Here is a 23,858-nt window from a genome sequence, read left to right on the forward strand (position 1 = left end):
AGGATGGAAACTAAACTCAGAGAGGAGTGTGTGAATGTGCACCCTTATCTGAGGGCTGGTTGGTACCAGGATTTCCGTTAGTTAAAAAAGTGAAAGGCCGATAAATCTGCCGGCCAAAATGACAGGGAACCAAAAAAAATCCCATTGCAAAATAATGCTTTTTATTGAAGTAAATACATTTGACAGTCACACTTATCAGTCTATAGGTAAAGTGTGCATAATTTAGTGGAATAAAAAAAATTGGCCTGTGTATTTTCGTTAGTTGTTGGATAAATAAGATACACAATGACTATCAGACACGCACAGCATCCAGAGCCTAATTTGAGCTGGATTTCTCCTGCAGCTCCTCAGCTGGTTGCCACTGGAGGAAAAAAATAAATAAAATCTGCTTTTATAAAACCTGTCATTGCGCGACAATTTTAAATGCAACGTTAAAATTAGTTTTGTTTCTCAACTGGAATTTGAAGCACGCCTCCCATTCACCACTCAACTGCAGGCAACAGGCTATCAAGCGAGTAACCCACCACTTTACAATGTGAGCTGGAGGCAGTATGCATTTTGAAAATACTTAATTGTTTGAAACCTAAAACGTTTTATTTCATATTATGAGGCATGTCGTACCTTGCTACAAAGTAGCCTATAGGCACAATCTGACCATGGAAATGTAGAGGCAATGATTTTATAATTCAATAAAATTTGATCACATAGATCTCCTTAGCAGATGTCATAGCGGGTGTAGTGAAACGCTTGTATAAAGACTTCATAGGTGTGAGTTTCAAGTTTGGGAAGGCTTACAATTTATCCTACCATTTCTACTGTTCTGCGTGCCAGTTATGATTTTCATATGCTCATTTATCATAACAATATGAATTTAAATGATTTTAAAAAGTCAACTAATGCGAGAACCAAACCCTTTGTCATATTGATAGGCCGTTATTCATTGGCGGCTAAAGAAATGAGCACATGGAACTCAGTCTATAGGACAATGCAGCAGTAGGCCTATAATTGCCATTGCTCTTTCACACACGGAGGATTGGTGATTATCTAGGGGGAGATTGTTGTAAAGAGTTTAATGTGAGGAACTACAGTTAATATATTATAATTTGTAATGGATGTATTATAATTCGTAATGGATGTAAAAAAACAACACTTTCCTACATTTCTATGCAGCAGGCCAGAGACACCAGATATTCTCATGGTCTTTTCTTTGAAGTGCTCAATGTTAGCAATCAACAAATGGACAAATCTCTTAAATGATGGTTATGAAATAAACCAAAACTTGTTTCACAATTGTAGCAGGTTGTGGACTCCGCAAACAACATTTCCACTCCAAGAATGAGAATGCTAAATGACTAATTAATACACGCATTAACAGAAATGTATGTAACCAAATGACGGCGATTAACAGTACATTTAATACTGGTGTCATATGTAAATGGTGAATAAAAAATAAATGAATCAAAAGGGCAAAACATTCACACAATGAAAGTGCAAGAATTGTCAGGAGACAGCTGAGCCAATCTAGAGATAAACTTGTCTATATCTTCGCCACACACCCCTGCCCTTCTTGTCTCAACATTTTTAATTATACTCAAGACACATTATCTTCACACATATTTTAGATGCATTTCACTGACAGCTTCAATGTGGTGCTCTTATTCTTCTCACTTTGCTTGGTGAGGTAGATTGCTGCTATAACTTGATGACCCTTCACATACAGAACCATTTCCTCCTGGATGATGTATTTTGGGAGAGAGTGGTAAGCAGCCTGAAACTCCTGAAACCTATAGCAGTAGCCATTGCACGGATTGAGGGAGACAATGCCATCATGTCTGCTGTTCAGACTCTGCTTGCAGATGTAAGAGAAGAAATGTGTAGTGCCCTGCCCACTTCACTGTTGCTCCAAGCAGAGGAAACTGCAGTTCTGAAATACATAAAAAAGCGTGAAGACTTCTGCCTGAAGCCCATACACGATGCAGCATACACCCAGGTAAGAAGAGGGGCGGGGGGGGGGGGGGGGGGGGGGGGGTATGCCTTATGATTAACGAGACGCGGTGTGATCATAACAACATACAGGAACGCAAGTCCTTCTGTTCACCTGACTTAGAATTCCTCACAATCAAATGTCGACCGCATTATCTACCAAGAGAATTCTCTTCGATTATAATCACAGCCGCATATATTCCCCCCCAAGCAGACACATCGATGGCCCTGAATGAACTTCATTTGACTCTATGTAAACTGGAAACCACATATCCTGAGGCTGCATTTATTGTAGCTGGGAATTTTAACAAGGCTAATCTGAAAACAAGACTCCCTAAATTCTATCAGCATATCGATTGTGCTACCAGGGCTGGCAAAACCCTGGATCATTGTTATTCTAACTTCCGCGACACATATAAGGCCCTCCCCCACCTTCCTTTCGGAAAAGCTGACCACGACTCCATTTTGTTGCTCCCCGCCTACAGACAAACTAAAACAGGAAGCTCCCGAGCTCAGGTCTGTTCAATGCTGGTCCGACCAATCTGATTCCACGCTTCAAGATTGCTTGATCACGTGGACTGGGATATGTTCCGCATTGCGTCAACCAACAACATTGACGAATACGCTGATTCGGTGAGCGAGTTTATTAGCAAGTGCATCGGCGATGTCGTACCCACTGCGACTATTAAAACATTCCCAAACCAGAAACCGTGGATTGATGGCAGCATCCACGCGAAACTGAAAGCGTGAACCACTGCTTTTAAATCAGGGCAAGGTGACCGGAAACATGACCGAATACAAACAGTGTAGCTATTCCCTCCGCAAGGCAATCAAACAAGATAAGCGTCAGTATAGAGACAAAGTAGTGTCACAATTCAACGGCTCAGACACAAGAGGTATGTGGCAGGGTCTACAGTCAATCACGGATTACAAAAAGAAAGTCAGCCCCGTCGCGGACCAGGGTGTCTTGCTCCCAGACAGACTAAATAACTTTTTTGCTCGCTTTGAGGACAATACAGTGCCACTGACACGGCCCGCTACCAAAACCTGCGGACTCTCCTTCACTGCAGCCGACGTGAGTAAAACATTTAAACATGTTAACCCTCGCAAGGCTGCAGGCCCAGACGGCATCCCCAGCCGAGTCCTCAGAGCATGCGCAGACCAGCTGGCTGGTGTGTTTACGGACATATTCAATCAATCCTTATCCCAGTCTGCTGTTCCCACATGCTTCAAGAAGGCCACCATTGTTCCTGTTCCCAAGAAATCTAACTGAGCTAAACGACTACCGCCCCATAGCACTCACTTCCGTCATCATGAAGTGCTTTGAGAGACTAGTCAAGGACCATATCACCTCCACCCTACCTGACACCCTAGACCCACTCCAATTTGTTTACCGCCCCAATAGGTCCACAGACGACGCAATCGCAACCACACTGCCCTAACCCATCTGGACAAGAGGAATACCTATGTGAGAATGGTGTTAAATGCTGAGCTTTAGTCGATGAACAGCATAGTACCCTCCAAACTCGTCATCAAGCTCGAAACCCTGGGTCTCGACCCCGCCCTGTGCAACTGGGAACTGGACTTCCTGACGGGCCGCCTCCAGGTGGTGAGGGTAGGTAACAACATCTCCACCCCGCTGATCCTCAACACTGGGGCCCCACAAGGGTGCGTTCTGAGCCCTCTCCTGTACTCCCTGTTCACCCACGACTGCGTGGCCATGCACGCCTCCAACTCAATCATCAAGTTTGCAGACGACACTACAGTGGTAGGCTTGATTACCAACAACAATGAGATGGCCTACAGGGAGGAGGTGAGGGCCCTCGGAGTGTGGTGTCAGGAAAATAACCTCACACTCAACAAAACAAAGGAGATGATCGTGGACTTCAGGAAACAGCAGAGGGAGCACCCCCCTATCCTCATCGACAGTAGTGGAGAGGGTAGTAAGTTTTAAGTTCCCCGATGTACACATCACGGACAAACTGAACTGGTCCACCCACACAGACAGCGGGGTGAAGAAGGCGCAGTAGCGCCTCTTCAACCTCAGGAGGCTGAAGAAATTCGGCTTGTCACCAAAAACACTCAAACTTTTACAGATGCACAATCGAGAGCATCCTGTCGGGCTCTATCACCGCCTGGTACGGCAACTGCTCCGCCCTCAACCGTAAGGCTATCCAGAGGGTAGTGAGGTCTGCACAACGCATCACCGGGGGCAAACTACCTGCCCTCCAGGACACCTACACCACCCGATGTCACAGGAAGGCCATAAAGATCATCAAGGACAACAACCACCCGAGCCACTGCCTGTTCACCCCGCTATCATCCAGAAAACGAGGTCAGTACAGGTGCATCAAAGCAGGGACGGAGAGACTGAAAAAAAGCTTCTCTCAAGGCCATCAGACTGTTAAACAGCCACCAGTAACATTGAGTGGCTGCTGCCAAGATACTGACTCAACTCCAGCCCCTTTAATAATGTAAAAATTGATGTAAAAAAATGTATCACTAGCCACTTTAAAAAATGCCACTTAATATAATGTTTACATACCCTACATTACTCATCTCATATGTATATACTGTACTCGATACCATCTACTGCATCTCGCCTATGCATCTCGCCTGGTGCAGAAATCAACAAGTCCTATGGTGTCATCACTACTGTGTCTCGCCACCTTGGCCTGGATGAGGGCAAGGTTCTTGGCAGTCTGGCGAAGTACACTTCCAAGCAAGGGCTTTGGGATGAAAATGCAATATAGCAGTCGTGCCAACATATCTCATCAGCCACCTGGTGGAAGGGACTGTAGATCTGAGGCTCTTTCCCCTTTTGCCATCATCCTCCTCCAAATCCCATCAACATCAGCCGCCTCAGAGCACAACTGGTCCTTGTTTAGGAACACACACACTAAAGCACGCAACAGGCTGACCAATACAATGTTTAAAAAAATAAAAAATAAAATGGTGGCCATCCATGCAAATTTGAGGCTTTTTGAGCCTGACAACGAGCCATCCTCAACAAGGTTGGAAAGTAGCAGTGAAGATGAGACCTCAGAGTCTGATGTTCAAGAGGTGGACATTGAGGAGGTCCAGGGAGAAGACATGGAAGCCTGAGAGGAGCTTTAGTTTCCAGAATATAATTTTACAGATATATTCAAAACGTTTTTGGGAGATGCGATGGATCATTTAAAACTTCTCTAGGATAAGGGGCAGCATTTTCACATTTGGATGAAAAGCAAACCCAAATTCAACTGCCAGCTACTCATCCCCAGAAGATATGCATATTGTTAGTAGATTTGGATAGAAAACACTCTAAAGTTTCTAAAACTGTTTGAATCATGTCTGTGAGTATAACAGAACTTATTTAGCAGGCGAAACCCCGAGGACAAACCATTCCGATTTTTTTGTTGTTGAGGTCACTCATTTCAATGGATTTTCATTGGGAAACCAGATTTCTAAATGACCTTCTTGCAGTTCCTACCGCTTCCACTGGATGTCAACAGTCTTTAGAAATTGGTTGAGGTTTTTTCCTTTGTGTAATGAAGTACGGCCATTTTGAACGAGGGTCACTTGTTGTGTACTGTTTGTTAGAGGCGCGTAACCAGAAAGCTAGCTACAGTTTGTTTTAATCCTGTATTGAACACAGATCATCCAGTCTTCAATTTTATCGATTATTTATGTTAAAAAAACTAAAACATTGTATTACAAAAGTAGTTTGAAATGTTTTGGCAAAGTTTACAGGTAACTTTTGAGATATTTAGTAGTCACGTTTCACAAGTTGGAAGCGGTGTTTTTCTGGATCAAACACGCCAAATAATTAGACATTTTGGATATACACTGCTCAAAAAAATAAAGGGAACACTTAAACACAATGTAACTCCAAGTCAATTACACTTCTGTGAAATCAAACTGTCCACTTAGGAAGCAACACTGATTGACAATAAATTTCACATGCTGTTGTGCAAATGGAATAGACAAAAGGTGGAAATTATAGGCAATTAGCAAGACAACCCCAATAAAGGAGTGGTTCTGCAGGTGGTGACCACAGACCACTTCTCAGTTCCTATGCTTCCTGGCTGATGTTTTGGTCACTTATGAATGCTGGCGGTGCTTTCACTAGTGGTAGCATGAGACGGAGTCTACAACCCACACAAGTGGCTCAGGTAGTGCAGCTCATCCAGGATGGCACATCAATGCGAGCTGTGGCAAAAAGGTTTGCTGTGTCTGTCAGCGTAGTGTCCAGAGCATGGAGGCGCTACCAGGAGACAGGCCAGTACATCAGGAGACGTGGAGGAGGCCGTAGGAGGGCAACAACCCAGCAGCAGGACCGCTACCTCCGCCTTTGTGCAAAGAGGAGCACTGCCAGAGCCCTGCAAAATGACCTCCAGCAGGCCACAAATGTGCATGTGTCTGCTCAAACGGTCAGAAACAGACTCCATGAGGGTGGTATGAGGGCCCGACGTCCACAGGTGGGGGTTGTGCTTACAGCCCAACACCGTGCAGGACGTTTGGCATTTGCCAGAGAACACCAAGATTGGCAAATTCGCCACTGGCGCCCTGTGCTCTTCACAGATGAAAGCAGGTTCACACTGAGCACGAGCACATGAGCACATGTGACAGACGTGACAGAGTCTGGAGACGCCGTGGAGAACGTTCTGCTGCCTGCAACATCCTCCAGCATGACCGGTTTGGCGGTGGGTCAGTCATGGTGTGGGGTGGCATTTCTTTGGGGGGCCGCACAGCCCTCCATGTGCTCGCCAGAGGTAGCCTGACTGCCATTAGGTACCGAGATGAGATCCTCAGACCCCTTGTGAGACCATATGCTGGTGCGGTTGGCCCTGGGTTCCTCCTAATGCAAGACAATGCTAGACCTCATGTGGTTGGAGTGTGTCAGCAGTTCCTGCAAGAGGAAGACATTGATGCTATGGACTGGCCCGCCCGTTCCCCAGACCTGAATCCAATTGAGCACATCTGGGACATCATGTCTCGCTCCATCCACCAACGCCACGTTGCACCACAGACTGTCCAGGAGTTGGCGGATGCTTTAGTCCAGGTCTAGGAGGAGATCCCTCAGGAGACCATCCGCCACCTCATCAGGAGCATGCCCAGGCGTTGTAGGGAGGTCATACAGGCACGTGGAGGCCACACACACTACTGAGCCTCATTTTGACTTGTTTTAAGGACATTACATCAAAGTTGGATCAGCCTGTAGTGTGGTTTTCCACTTTAATTTTGAGTGTGACTCCAAATCCAGACCTCCATGGGTTGATAAATTTGATTTCCATTGATAATTTGTGTGATTTTGTTGGTCAGCACATTCAACTATGTAAAGAAAAAAGTATTTAATAAGAATATTTCATTCATTCAGATCTAGGATGTGTTATTTTAGTGTTCCCTTTATTTTTTTGAGCAGTGTATATAGACGGAATTAATCTAACAAAAAGGACCATTTGTGATGTTTATGGGACATATTGGAGTGCCAAAAACAGAAGCTCGTCAAAGGTAAGGCATGAATTATATTTTTTATTTCTGTGTTTTGTGTCGCGCCTGCAGGGTTGAAATATGCTTCTCTTTGTTTACTATGGTGTTATTCTCAGATAATAGCATCGTTTGCTTTCACCGAAAAGCCTATTTGAATTCTGACATGTTGGCTGGATTCACAACCAGTGTGGCTTTAATTTGGTATCCTTCACGTGTGATTTAATGAAAGTCTGATTTTTATAGTAATTTATTTGAATTTGGCGCTCTGCATTTTCTCTGGCTTTTGGCCAAGTGGGACGTTAGCGTCCCACATATCCCAGAGAAGTTAATATTCAATTTCTTTTGTTGTTCAGTGAAATCATCCCATGTGAAAAGTCAACTCATTTACTTAATCTCAATTTGTAACAGTTTTTTTTTTCCTTTCTAGGATTTAATAATTTGCAATTATGCCTACTTATAAGGTAAAATGTTTGTTTCTGTCTCCATATGATATGGTAAATACACTGCTCAAAAAAATAAAGGGAACACTTAAACAACACAATGTAACTCCAAGTCAATCACACTTCTGTGAAATCAAACTGTCCACTTAGGAAGCAACACTGATTGACAATAAATTTCACATGCTGTTGTGCAAATGGAATAGACAAAAGGTGGAAATTATAGGCAATTAGCAAGACACCCCCAAAAAAGGAGTGATTCTGCAGGTGGTGACCACAGACCACTTCTCAGTTCCTATGCTTCCTGGCTGATGTTTTGGTCACTTTTGAATGCTGGCGGTGCTCTCACTCTAGTGGTAGCATGAGACGGAGTCTACAACCCACACAAGTGGCTCAGGTAGTGCAGTTCATCCAGGATGGCACATCAATGCGAGCTGTGGCAAAAAGGTTTGCTGTGTCTGTCAGCGTAGTGTCCAGAGCATGGAGGCGCTACCAGGAGACAGGCCAGTACATCAGGAGACGTGGAGGAGGCCGTAGGAGGGCAACAACCCAGCAGCAGGACCGCTACCTCCGCCTTTGAGCAGGAGGAGCACTGCAAAATGACCTCCAGCAGGCCACAAATGTGCATGTGTCTGCTCAAACGGTCAGAAACAGACTCCATGAGGGTGGTATGAGGGCCCGACGTCCACAGGTGGGGGTTGTGCTTACAGCCCAGCACCGTGCATGACGTTTGGCATTTGCCAGAGAACACCAAGATTGGCAAATTTGCCACTGGCGCCCTGTGCTCTTCACAGATGAAAGCAGGTTCACACTGAGCACATGAGCACATGTGACAGACGTGACAGAGTCTGGAGACACCGTGGAGAACGTTCTGCTGCCTGCAACATCCTCCAGCATGACCGGTTTGGCGGTGGGTCAGTCATGGTGTGGGGTGGCATTTCTTTGTGGGGCCGCACAGCCCTCCATGTGCTCGCCAGAGGTAGCCTGACTGCCATTAGGTACCGAGATGAGATCCTCAGACCCCTTGTGAGACCATATGCTGACACATGCACATTTGTGGCCTGCTGGAGGTCATTTTGCAGGGCTCTGGCAGTGCACCTCCTTGCACAAAGGCGGAGGTAGCGGTCCTGCTGCTGGGTTGTTGCCCTCCTACGGCCTCCTCCACGTCTCCTGATGTACTGGCCTGTCTCCTGGTAGCGCCTCCATGCTCTGGACACTACGCTGACAGACACAGCAAACCTTTTTGCCACAGCTCGCATTGATGTGCCATCCTGGATGAACTGCACTACCTGAGCCACTTGTGTGGGTTGTAGACTCCGTCTCATGCTACCACTAGAGTGAGAGCACCGCCAGCATTCAAAAGTGACCAAAACATCAGCCAGGAAGCATAGGAACTGAGAAGTGGTCTGTGGTCACCACCTGCAGAATCACTCCTTTTTTGGGGGTGTCTTGCTAATTGCCTATAATTTCCACCTTTTGTCTATTCCATTTGCACAACAGCATGTGAAATTTATTGTCAATCAGTGTTGCTTCCTAAGTGGACAGTTTGATTTAATAGAAGTGTGATTGACTTGGAGTTACATTGTGTTGTTTAAGTGTTCCCTTTATTTTTTTGAGCAGTGTATATTCTATGCAAAAAAACATCTACATTTAAATGGTATTAATATTAATTTGCATAAATTTCTGTTCATTCTCATGGAAAGTTTCCACCTCTGAATATTCCTCAAAATGTGCAACCCTAGGCTAACTCATGCTTTCTGGTGAAGTATTTTAATTATTTAATTCTGTATACACATTTACTTCCCTATTGGATCCACCACTATGCAATTTCTCTCCTGTTCTATTGGTTTGCATATCAACTTTCTTTCATTGCCCAGAAGCCAAAGGCACAATCCTAGTCATATTAGCAACCCATCCTATTTGTTGCATCTTTAGATCTCTGTCACATATGGAACCGCTATCAGGGGAGTTGTTTAGAATTGTGCTTTCCCACAAAATTGCATTTTTGCACGTTTGAAAATGATGTTTTATTGGCTGCTTCATTACACAAGTTGCATGTTCTGTTAAGATGCATTACCATAATATAAATGTGATCGGTGTCATTCTGAGCACTGTATGTGGACGCCCCTAATGGTTTATGTACCCAATGCATATAGGTCCAGGAAATTAAAATCTTCTGAGTCGCGAGACATATTTTCCTAATGGAAGCACTGGTTGGTACGTGCACACATTTTAATACTAAATATAGCCAATAGCCATCGTGTGTGTGTCAGTTAAGCCTTCGTTTGATCTGTGTGCTGTTCCAGCCTGTTGGTTTCTCTAGAAACAGGTGAAAACACATGTCTGTACTTCTACAAGGGGCAGGAACCACATTATTCAAGCACAAAATCCTCTACTGTCTGCCAAACTATACAACCCCCCCCCCCCCCACACACACACACACCACACACACACATCCAGGACTACTTCTACCAAACACAGTCAACCTTTAACACACAAGGTGGTTGCACACGCACTTCCCAAGCTGAAGGGAAAGAAAGCTTTTCTGACATTATAGACACAGCAACCAACAGAGGGGCCCTGCTGCTGTACTAGGACACAGTCTTCCTGCCAGGACAGAGGGGACTCTGGGACAGAGGGGACTCTGGGACGGATGGCCAATGGTCAGCTGACTCCCAACCTCCCTCCAAGGAAACGCCTCACTGTTTCTTCCTGATTACCATGGGAACACTGGTGTGTTGCCCAAACTTCAAAACAATAGTAAGGAGTGAACCAGCATACAGTAAAAATTAATGAGTTTTTCAGAAGAGAAGGAAACATGTTCACACCCAGCAACTCCCCCATTCAAACCCTACTGAACAAACAGACAGACACACACACAGTTTAACTCATAGGTTACATGAATGGGCCCTAACAGAATCTTTTGCGTTTCAGAGTTGGGTGGCTTTAGCCTATACATTAGTGTTGGGGAGCATTACAGCCCTTCCATTTTTTTTTTTTTTTTTTAATCAGCAGCCACACAAGTTAGTCTACTGTTACTGTAGCCAGCCGCAGTCACAAAGAGCTGGAGGTGGCACCCTTACTTGCAGACTTAACATAAATCGGACATTTCCAATGGTTCAGCAGCCGCAGCAGAATAGCAGCACAGTCATGCTGCTTTATGTAAAAGAGCTCGGGGAGTCAGGGACAGTGTTTGGGTTAACGGGGGTACAATATTAGGGAGTGTCAGCTGAGAGTAGTTCAAATGTTGTTCTGCAGCAAAGAGAGCCTTCGAAACAGTCCCACTTTGTTTACTGTGCTCCACACCAACACCCTCTTTCTCCCCTGATGACGTCACATAGCCAGCTCACTACAGGCCTGTGCTCTCAGCCTCCCTTTTCCTCCTCCCCTTGCCCTTTTCCAGTCCCCACCCTCCTGCCCTTTTCCAGTGTCCCCCCTCCCTCCTCTCCTCGTTCCCTTACCTCTCCCATACCGTTCCCTCACCATCCCCCCTCCCCTCGCTCTCTCCCTCCCTCACCTCGCTCCCTCTCTCTCATCCTCATTCCTCACCTCGCTCCCTTACCCCACACCCATCCTCCCTCTCCCTCTCTCACCCCCTTACCCCAATCCCTCCCACACCCATCCTCACCTCGCTCCCTCACCCTCCCTCTCTTATCCGCCGTCCCTGCCTCCCCTGCCGTCCCTCCCTCACCTCGCTCCCCTTACCCCACTCCCTCCCACACCCATCCTCCCTCTCTCACCCTCACCCTCCGTCTCATACCTCGCTCCCTCACCCTCTCACCTCCCACCTCCCTCCCTCCTTCGCGCTCACCCCCTCCCTTCCCCCACTCACACACTTTCCCCTCACCACCGCTCCCTTCCCCTCCAACCCTCCCACCTCCTCTGCTACCCTCTCCCCCTCTTCTTCTTTCCCTCCCTGACTCCTTCCCCGTCCCTCTCCCCTTCTTTCTCTCCCCGTCTCACCCCAACTCCTTCCCCCCCGTCCCTCTCCCCATCTCCCTCTGTCCCGGGCCGGCTGGCTGCTGACTGCCTGGCTCACAGAAATGAGAAACCCAACATTGTTGTTGAGTGGAAAAGTACAAACAGAGTGAAGAAAAAATGCAAACCATCCAATTCCTTTCCCTGGCCAAGTCTCTGCCTCGCTCATTTGTGACGTGCAACACCTCCCTCCCTCTCCCAACTGACCCGATTGCACATGTTCACAAACACTCCATAAACCTGTGAGCTGCTTCCACTTGCTGTCTGGCCTGTCATTATACTGATTTACTACTGTACTGACTCACCCAACACCCCATTTCACATTCAAATCGCAATGCAAACACATAGTATGACCTTGTGATGGCAAGTAAATGACCAAGCCCTTCAGAGAGCGCTTCGGGATCTTTCCAAGAAGAGGACGTTCTAGAGAAGAGGACTCCGAATGGTAAGTATCTACAAGACTAATAGTGATTACTCTTGCAGATAAAAGTCCTCGAGGCAGGCGACTGCAAGCCCTCCAGCCAGAGCTAGTCTAGTAGCTACTGTGTTGAGTGGAGATGAACCAGGCCACACAAGCTTCATGCATAGCGTGCCAGAGGTCCACTGTGAGACCTGCAATTAAAAGAGCACCCAGTGGGATTATACAAGTATTAGAGCCAGCGACTCCACCTTGTCACTTTAAAAATAGAGCCCTGCCCAAGGCCCTCACTTCCGCTCCCAGGACAACCAGGGACAATCGAACACACACTCTGTGTATGTGTTTGCGCATACAGAACACTGTTGTAGTACTAAAGCGCTATTCTAGAAATGTGTCTGGACACATCCAGATTCCAATGTGTTTGGACTGGCCTCCTTTAGGTCCAAATAATCCCATAGTCAATTCAGAGACAACACTATTACTCAGATCACACATGCAATGTAGTAAAACTGAAATGCATTCCCAGTGTTTAAAAAGGGATGTGGATAACCCTGGTGTAACAAGCAGACTGATAGCAGGGTTATCTGTACTAAGGCGTGATTACACATCTGTCAGTTCACTGTCGAGCATGATGATCACAGAGTCACCTTGTTATAATGAGTGTTTTGGCTGAACACTTGTGACTGCAGAGGATCTGAACAGAGGACAGGCTGAACTGAGGACAGGGCACATCCTGGGGCATTAAATATAGGGGGAAACAGAAGGAAAGCGGGAGAGAGAGCGGGAGAAAAGCGTTTTGGCAGGGTGGCATAGTGACAGTTGCTGAAACTAAGCCTTACTCGTCATTGTTCTAAGTGAGAGGCCCAATGGAGAGTTGGCAGCCAACACAGAGGGGGGACAGAGGGGTGAAGGGGCATTCATTAGGAAACAACATGTTTACCCAACGGTCACCTTGCATTTCTACTGAGCCATTAAGAGGAGCCAGCTAGCTACTGTAACAGACTGAATAACAGACTGTTAGTTTCATATTACCGTTTAGTCTGGTTTACAATTAGGGTTCTAGTAGCAGTTTGACAATAGAAAATAAAGCACCGCTCATTGTGCTTGCGCCACATTAAAGGCGATTTATGGTTATTCCAGTGTCTCCATTGGCCGCACAGCATTGCTACAACCGCAATAACACCTCCTAAATATGTGTGACACCAATAACATTTGATGTACTGCGATTCGGCCTCCGCAGAAGTCAGGGCATGCATGCTTCTTGCGCGTCGCAGAGCTGTTGTGGAGGAAGTTGTCAAGATAGTGAGTTTGTGTTGATACAGGACGTACCGCCTCCCCCCACCTACCGTCAACTAAATCATGTCAACGCAGAGCTTTACGGAGCCCTCCGCATTGTGACAACATTTGGGAGGCGCACGGCGATGCGGTACGGAGCTTGATTTGGCCTTCGGAGGCTCTGCAATTGAGTCACACTCTCAGTACGGGTGGATTGCGAAGTTCCTCAAAGCTAACGAACACACTACAGATGATCATTTGATCAGAAAACAGTTATCAAAATTATAAATAAAAAAAAACTGGGCCACTTAGGTCTTGAGGAAATATAACGAGACATCTTAAAATGAGACATAGCCAGAATAGGGTTAGTCATAGTCTAATGGGTCACTGCTCAAGAAGTGACGTGACCAATATTCTCACTGTGCGTATTTCTTGATAATCAAAGGCACTGAGGGAGGCAAACAAGCACAGCTTCAGTAGTGACCCTTACTGGAACTAACTTTCCAGTAGAGATGAGGACCATGGGTAAGGTCAATAGGATGGTGCACAGGCCCTCCAATGTGATCTGTATACCAGTCGAATAATGGGAGTCAACGAGAAGACGGATCAATGAGGAAACATTAGCCATCCCAGAGGACGACAGAGGGGGAGAGAGACACGGACATACAGACGACAGAGAGCAAAAGAGAGAGAGCTCGTGCAGACACATTTACCCACACAACAAGCACCTGGCGCCCTCACGGAGACACTCAGGGTAGAGGACTTCCCGTCTGTGTGCGTCTGTAATCGGAATCTGTATCTGCAGATGCTCATCAGGGCAACAGGCCCCGAGGGACAAAGAGCAGCCAACCAGTAGAGAGGTCAGGACGAGAAGGGGAAGGCTCACTCCTCTCCTACCCGCACACAGACCAAACTAGACCGGGTACAGCTGGACCAAACATCTCCCCATCTGTCTACCGCCTCGACCCCCCCCCCCCCCCCCCCGTTCTGCTCGGATTAAACCATTGGTGCGAATGTCCAAGAGAATAAGCAGTCTTAATGGCTGTGTTTCATGTAAGCGTGTGATATAGATGGATGAGCGTGTTGTTTGCTAGGTATGGTATGTAAATGTCGGGTGTGCGCTTGTGACAGTCTCTGTGACAAGGGTACTCACAGCTGCCGCTCCACGACTTGAGCAGAGACTTGATACTGATCTCAAAGAAGAGCGAATCCTGCAGGCTCAGCATGACGCCAGCGAGGGCTGTTACCAAAGACCAGTCCTGTTAACGTTATCCTCCAAAACACAGACCGGAAACTCCAACCTCGCTGGCCCAAAAATACACACTTCCTCTCCCCCAAAACACACACACCTCTCCTCCTAACAGACAGGAGCTCAGTTCTACCCTCCAGAGGAGCTGGTTATAGGAGTCATGGTGAACATCAGAACAGACACCAGTCAGCCGCTGTTTGCAGAGAGGCCTATGGGGAAGTGTCAGGCGGTTAGCTGGGTTCAGTGGAAAGTACAACCACCCAGAGAGACACGGAGAGAGGAGAGCGTGAGGATCTTTAGAGCTGCATTCCATCCAAATGCCCGCTCGCTAGCCAATCCACAGAGTCCCTCACCACGCTCCCAGCACAGAGGTGAATGAATACCGTAGGAAAATAAATAAATAAAATAAACTTTCCTCCCGGTGTTAGAGAGAGGAATGGGAAGTGGAGCAGCAAGCAGAAAAAAAGACTTGTCTCGCCAGAGCACAGCAATATTCCCTCTCCTCTTCTCTTCCTGTGTCGAGTCCAAGCCTGCTACCGCTAGCACTGTCAGCTATTCTCCCCCCGTCGCGCTCTCCCTCTCCATTCGCTTGCAGACAACCCCTCCCCTCCTCAACTAGCTCTTGTTCGCTCACTGATGCTTGCTGACGCACTCTCTCTCCATTCAGTTTCAATAGCTGGGTGAGGGGAGGCGGGGGGGGTAGAGGTGATGTCATCAAAATGCTGCGAGTGTTCCTTGGCTGTGGTCCAGCTCTGCTGGCCTATCAAAACTACACTTCCTGTTCTCTCCACAGTAATACTGATGCGTCATCCCCGACTGCAGTATGAGGAAGAGGAAGAAAAAGAGGGATTGAAAAAGCCGGGGTGGTGGGGGGGACTGGAGGAAAGAATATGGTGGGAGGCGGAGGACACACCTGAGCAGCATAAAACCAAAATTAAAACACTATTCAAACTCCATTCAGCACTTTTCCAACAAAAAACAGGATATATATATATATTTTTTAATACTAAAAATGTTCCACCAATAACAATGTATTTCACACACACCAACACAGAGTAGCCTAGAGTATGCTGCTGGACATGAGACTCCATATTGGGGCGTTTCACCTTTCACCTGCCTGGGGCACAGAACATGGCACGCTGCAGCCCTCACCCACAGAGCATGACATGATGGGTAGAAGGATACTTAATCCGTTTGGGTCAACAACAAACTGACACACCCATAGGAGTCATAGGATTACATCATAGTTTTTGTCCAGCAACAGCCATCAGACACAAAGAAATGCACACACATCGTTGGTGACACACACCCCATTGTGTGTTTGTGTCTCTTTTTAAACCCTGGCTGCAGACTGAAATAGAGCCACATGACATCAACTGATTTGTGGTCATACACAGTTGTTCACAAAACATTTCAGGGAGAACAGATATACAAGATGAACACTAACAAAATATCTATTTTTCCTCCATTTGTAGCGCAACGTTGCCACTTTTCTCTTTCTCAGTCGCTCTCACCATCACATGACTGTCTCTCACAACATAACAAGTTATGCAAAACCAAGCAGGGCTCTGCATTGTAAACAAACTCTCCACAAAGACCTGCATTGTCACACCCTGCCCACCCTGCAGTATTGTCACTGGGCATTCAGGAGCCTTATGATGGAGCAGTACTGAATTAGTTTAGCCATTTAAAACAAATACAGTAGAAAGGAGAGGGAGTAGTGTGTTCATTGCAGTTGGTGATTGACCGTATGTAGCTGTGCCATTCTGAGGCATCGGTCTAAACACCAGCATACTAAGCTCTGCTGCATCTCGTTTTTTCTATCAGAAGCAATGTTCCTCAACTGCAATTTGAAGTTGTTAACGAAATCGTTAACTAGCATTAACGCAATGACTGGAAGTCTATGGTAACTGCTAGCATGCTAATACCAGTTAGCATTGGCTCGTGAAACTACCTTCATACTGGATGCAGAGACCTAAAAATTGTATCCATGAGTTAAATCCGACTCTGGGAAAGTAGATAAATGGCTTCATTGACAAAATCCCAAAGTATCCCTTTAATGGATTTTAACACTTGAATTTTGGTGTTGTGGTTTTTGGTTTGTTCAGTCTACAGTCTACAGTTACATAAACTAATGAAAATGCTATTGTGTTCTTTGAGATACATTTTCTTTCGTATTCTAATGTTACCCAAGACCTTCATTTTTGCAATAGCGTGTATGAAATGTATTTATTAAAATGTTGACGTTCAAAAAGCGTCCAACAAGGCTTTTCTAGAGTTAAGTAACGGTAGCTAGTGCTAGTTGGCTGTACCTACACAAAAACCTAAAGTATTTCTCCTTCAAAACTCAGCCTCAGTCTTTTTTTGCCAATGATGAGCCAACACGTTTTCAGTACTTTAATTTCCATGACTGATCAAACCTAGTTGTTTTCTCATGCTCTCTCGTCCCTTTGCAGCAGGCAAAGTTTGGAACATCGAATCGCAATACATAGAGAATCATGATATCGAATCGCAATAAAGAGGCACCCAAGTATAGTGATAATATCATATTGTGAGGTCCTTGGAAATACCCAGCCTTAAGAGGATACGTTGGGATTTTGGCAATGTCTACTTCCCCAGAGTCATATGAACTTGTGGATACCATTTTTAGGTCTCTGTGTTCAGTATCAAGGAAGTTCGAAGTAGTTTCACGAGCCAATGCTAACTAGCGTTATCGCACTGAATGGAAGTCTCTGGGTATCTGCCAGCATGCTCATTTGACAATGGGGAAGTAGATAAATGGCCTCATTGCTAAAATTCAGTAGTATCCCTTTAACACACACACACACACACACACACACACACACACACACACACACACACAACGGCTCATTTTTTATTTAACTAGGCAAGTCAGTTTAGAATAAATTTTTATTTACAATGACGGCCTACCCCGAACAACGCTGGGCCAATTGTGCGCTGCCCTATGGGACTCCCAATCACTCCCGGTTGTGATACAGCCTGGAATCAAACCAGGGTCTGTAATGACACGTCTTGCACTGAGATGCAGTGCCTTAGACCGCTGCGCCACTCGGGAGCCCATATCAGAGATCGCACTGTTTAGAGTAAACACTGTTCATATCTTCAGGAACGCAGTACAACAGTATCAGCTCTCTCAGGTTAGATCAAACATTACTCTGTCCAAAGCAGAACAGGATATCATCAAAGAGCACTGTGCCCCCAACAAGAATGTCAACAATGGAACTAAGCTATGCATACCTCCACATTTTAGCAATTTGTTTTGATGATATAGGCCCATCTGTACTAGAGCTGAAGGCTCAATTGAAAAAGACCATGGCAGGCCAGGTAGAGGCAGATGTCCAATGGGAGGAGTGACAGTGGCTGATTGAAAGCTGGCCATCCTGACTGGCTCCAGACATTACTGGGCAGGGGGAGTTCCTCCTATAAGGCCACAGTGAGGACAGAAGATACATTTCCTGTCCACAGTGTTCTGCACAAAGTAGGGGGGAAAGAACAACAATTGATAGGAGCTGTAATCTACTGCAGAGTTCTGTCATACTATCCAGGTCTGTGCCCAAACAATTCGAGCTTCTACTTCTAAAAATCCACCTTTACAGAAACAAGCATCTCACCGTTGCCGCTTGTTATAGACCCCCCTCAGCCCCCAGCTGTGCCCTGGACACCATATGTGAATTGATTGCCTGCACCACCCCCCCCCCCCATCTATCTTCAGAGTTCGTACTGTTAGGTGACCTAAACTGGGATATGCTTAACACCCCTGCCGTTCTACAATCTAAACTAGATGCCCTCAATCTCACACAAATTATCGAGGAATCTACCAGGTACAACCCTAAATCCATAACCATGGGCACCCTCATAGACATCATCCTGACCAACTTACCCTCCAAATACACCTCTGTCATCTTCAACCAGGATCTCAGCGATCACTGCCTCATTGCCTGCGTCTGTGGTCAAACGACCACCCCTCATCACTGTCAAACGCTCCCTAAAACACTTCAGCGAGCAGGGCCTTTCTAATCAACCTGGCCCGGGTATTCTTGAAGGATATTGACCTCATATCAGTAGAGGATGCCTGGTTGCTCTTTAAAAGTGCTTTCCTCACCATCTTAAATAAGCATGTCCCAATCAAAGAATGTAGAACTAAGAACAGATATAGCCCTTGGTTCACTCCCAGACTTGACTGCCCTTGACCAGCACAAAAACATCCTGTGGCGTACTGCATTAGCATCAAATAGCTCCCGTGATATGCAACATTTCAGGGAAGTCAGGAACCAATATACAGTCAGTTAGGAAAGATAAGGCTAGCTTTTTCAAACATAAATTTGCATCCTGTAGCACTAATTCCAAAAAGTTTTGGGACACTGAAGTCCATGAAGAATAAGAGCACCTCCTCCTAGCTGCCCACTGCACTGAGGCTAGGAAACACTGTCACCACTGATAAATCTACAATAATCATAATTTCAATAAGCATTTTTCTACGGTTGGCCATGCTTTCCACCTGGCTACCCCTACCCCGGCCAACAGCTCTGCACCCCCTGCAGCAACTTGCCCAAGCCTCCCCCATTTCTCATTCACCCAAATCCAGATAGCAGATGTTCTGAAAGAGCTGCAAAATCTGGATCCCTACAAATCAGCTGGGCTAGATAATATGGACCCTCTATTTCTAAAATCATTCGCCGAAATTGTTGCAACCCCTATCACTAGCCTGTTCAACCCCTTTTTCGTATCGTCTCAGATCCCCAAAGATTGGAAAGCTGCCGCGATCATCCCCCTCTTCAAAGGGTGAGACACTCTAGACCCAAACTATTACAGACCTATATCCATCCTGCACTTCCTTTCTAAAATCTTCAAAAGCGAAGTTAAACAGATCACCGACCATTTCGAATCCCACCGTACCTTCTCCACTATGCAATCTGGTTTCCCAGCCGGTCATGGGTGCACCTCAGCCACGCTCAAGGTCCTAAACAATATCATAACCGCCATCGATAAGACAGTACTGTACAGCTGTCTTCATCGACCTTGCCAAGGCTTTCGACTCTGTCAATCACCACATACTTATCGGCAGACTCAACAGACTTGGTTTCTCAAATGACTGCCTCGCCTGGTTCACCAACTACTTCTCAGATGGAGTTCAGTGTGTCAAATCGGAGGGCCTGTTGTCCGGACCTCTGGCAGTCTATGGGGGTGCCACAGGGTCCAATTCTCGGGCCAACTCTTTTCTCTGTATATATCAATGATGTGGCTCTTGCTGCTGGTGATTCTCTGATCCACCTCTACGCAGACAACACCCTTCTGTATATATCTGGCCCTTCTTTGGACACTGTTAACCAACCTCCAAACGAGCTTCAATGCCATACAACACTCCTGTGGCCTCCAAATGCTTTTAAGTGCTAGAGAAACTAAATGCATGCTCTTCAACCGATTCCTTTCCGCACACGCCCGCCCGGCATCACTACTCTGGATGGTTCGGACTTAGAATGTGGACAATTACAAATACCTAGGTGTCTGGTTATACTGTAAACTCTCCTTCCAGACTCACATTAAGCATCTCCAATCCAAAATTAAATTTAGAATCGGCTTCCTATTTCGCAACAAAGCCTCCTTCACTCCTGCTGCCAAACATACCCTCGTAAAACTGACTATCCTACCGATCCTTGACTTTGGCGATGTCATTTACAAAATAGCCTCCAACACTCTACTCAATCTATCACAGTGCCATCCGTTTTGTCACCAAAGCCCCATATACTACCCACCACTGCGACCTGTATGCTCTCGTTGGCTGGCCCTCGCTATATATATATATATATATATATTCGTCGCCAAACCCACTGGCTCCAGGTCATATAGAAGTCTTTGCTAGGTAAAGCCCGACCTTATCTCAGCTCACTGGTCACCATAGCAACACCCACCCGTAGCACACGCTCCAGCAGGTATATTTCACTGGTCATCCCCAAAGCCAACACTTCCTTTGGCCATCTTTCCTTCCAGTTCTCTGCTGCCAATGACTGGAACAAATTGCTTTAGCTGGAGACTTATATCTCCCTTTAACTATAAGCATCAGCTGTCAGACCAGCTTCCCGATCACTGTACCTGTACACAGCCAATCTGTAAATGGCACACCCAACTACCTCATCCCCATATTGTCATTTATCTTCTTGCTCTTTTGCACCCCAGTATCTCTACTTGCACATCATCATCTGCACATCTATCACTCCAGTGTTAATGCTAAATTGTAATTATTTTTGCCTATATGGCCTATTTATTGCCTTACCACCCTACTCTTCTACATTTGCACAAACTGCACATAGATATTTATCTATTGTGTTATTGACTGTATGTTTGTTTATTCCATGTGGAACTCTGTGTTGTTGTTTGTGTCGCACTGCTTTGCTTCATCTTGGCCAGGTCGCAGTTGTAAATGAGAACTTGTTCTCAACTGGCCTACCTGGTTAAATAAAGGTACAATTTTAAAAATCCTGTACAGGTATACCGTCCTCCTCCTATTGCCTCACAATGCCATCAACATTACATTTAGCGCCATAACACTACGTCAAGGTGAGAGGCAAGGTTGGTTCTAATAGATTTTGTTTCAACTCTGATCGCTAAGCAGCTAGCTGAGCATCTTCAATAATTTTTTTACATGTTAATAACATGTCTAATAATGCGCACTAGAAGCTCCCATCCATAACCATTCACTTTCCATCCAGAACCACCACCACCTCCTTCACACCACTTCACCATATCCCGTCTTCCACCTCACTTGACCCAGCTTCCCCAGATTTGACTATCAAATCCACAGAGCTGAGTCAGGGGAGAGTTACTTTAAGGTCACCACAGCAAAGCACAATGAGTCCCTCCCTACGGATAGAAGCACAGAGCTGCTGTCGGCCAGCCAATCTGGAATTAAACCTCTTCACAAACACACGTAGCCCCTCACTCTCGGCAATTTCATTCCTCATGTGACGGGTCAGTTATTTGAGAGTCAGTGTTCATAAAACGATTTGTCCCCTCTGCTATGAGAGTTTTCCCATAGGAGTTGCAGACCAGGCTCTGTGCTGGCTGGCTCGGTAATACTATTTTACTGTTACTGCCTTTTGGGTTTGCAGTACTGCTCCCTGTACGCAGCCCGATTACAAAACTGGTGCTAGATGTCTGTACCAGCACCATCATGGAGGTCAGAGACACCAGTTGAGAAAGAGGTACTAGGCTACAACATGTGCATCAAGAGTCAGCCAATAACCCCATCCCTAACACACACACCTCCACATTATAAAATACCCCACATGCATACAAAAACACCTGCGTTTAGTCACATTCACGAACACACCGGGCACCCTTTAACCAAATACGTATCAAATAATTCCCTGGAATCAGGTTGCAGCACATCCACCACAGGGGTGATGTCATTGTGTGCTTCAATGACCAATAACAGAGAGCGAAAGAGAGCACCACCTCAAAAGTCAATGCAGGAAGGGCAGGCCATGGCAGACTAGAGGAAAGACCGAGGACGTGACACTGAATCATATGGGAAGGGTGTGTGAGGGAGGTCCCAAACTGCAGAAAGAGCAGCTTCAAAAACATTCAAAATGTTTCCTTGGTTCTTTAGGCTACGCCATAAACCACAGTAATCATCATCATCACGCATCTCATCCATTTACACGACACATTACCACTGTCATCAACTTCAGAGTAGTGTGTTCCTGTCTAATACAGCGGAAGGCAGTGTCCTGGTTGAATAGAACCTAGATTGATTCAGGTTTTTCATTCTCAGAGAGAACATTTGGGAAGGAAATTCATCTAGAGACCACAAACATGTTCAACACACGAAAGTCCCGGAGAAGAGGGGCAACTTCAAACCGGGCAAAGTGCTACCCGCTCAACTTCCACCATGTGCGTGGCATGGATACATTTCTGTACAACTCAGCGACTTTGTCTAATCTAACCTGAATAGAGGCGCCTCATTGCCCTAGAAGAGGAATGTCAGTAGTAACAGTGTGGAGTTCAGAGTAACACTCATACCTTCACCCAGCTGATACAGTAAAAAGCGTAGACATGTAAGCTCTCAACCTGGGGTCAGAACTGGTGTCCTGGTGCGTCTGAAGGGAAAACAGCGTGGGACTGTATTTAGGTGTAGCAAGCTGTCAGTGTGGACTAGCTGTAAAGCTCTCATAGGGAGAATTGGTGGATTTGTTGATTCAGCCATGTTTCAGGGAGGAGCAAACAGAGAGCGAGCGTGTTCTGACAGGCAGGGCTGAGCACAAAGCCATGCTGATCGACTGACGAGTCATCACCCTGCGGACGATGGAAAGAGGCTGGTGAACACACACACACAAAACGAGAGGCCTGTTGAGTGCTTACTATAAACAGATAGGTTTGGGTCCTCCATTTTGAAGCCAATAGTAAATTATTTTTAGTGTATTTAATGGTCTTTCAGAAACAAAACAAACCATTTTAGAGGTCCATTCCAAGCCATTAAACTCAGAAGCTACCGTATCATAGAGCAATAAAAATATATTTAAGCCCAAATTTTTTTAAATAACAGCAACTCAAGTTCCATTTCAGCATACAATATAACACCGCTCAGTGACTTTGTGATAGAATATTCCACCGTCCTGCTAACTTTCACTGTGCCCTTTCACAGAGTTCTCCGTCTGTAATACCTTGTGGTCATAGCGGTATGAGCATGCTGCATGTGAAATGTTTATTTATTTAACCTTTATTTAAACTAGGCAAGTCAGTTAAGAACAAATTCTTATTTACAATGACGGCCTACTCCGGCCAAACCCGGACAACGCTGGGGCAATTGTGTGCCGCCCTATGGGACTCCCAATCACGGACGGATGTGATACAGCCTGGATTCACACCAGGTACTGTAGTGACGCCTCTTGCACTGAGATGCAGTGCCTTAGACCGCTGCGCCACTTGGGAGCCCAGAATTGTCAATGTCCCAGATCACTCACTACCACAATAATTTTAAACTCTTTCACACACACAAGACACAAAGCCTTACTTTACCTGGAGGTAC

The 23,858-nt window shown here is 46.0% G+C and overlaps 1 protein-coding gene across 1 annotated transcript in view; it reads right to left on the reverse strand.

The window, feature by feature from the left end:
• LOC120052575 (protein furry homolog-like) overlaps positions 1-23,858 on the reverse strand; it is a 71,039-nt gene that overhangs the window by 46,428 nt on the left and 753 nt on the right. The window lies entirely within an intron of this gene.

The sequence above is a fragment of the Salvelinus namaycush genome, chromosome 8, assembly GCF_016432855.1.
Source record: "Salvelinus namaycush isolate Seneca chromosome 8, SaNama_1.0, whole genome shotgun sequence".
Classification (NCBI taxonomy): Eukaryota; Metazoa; Chordata; class Actinopteri; order Salmoniformes; family Salmonidae; genus Salvelinus; species Salvelinus namaycush.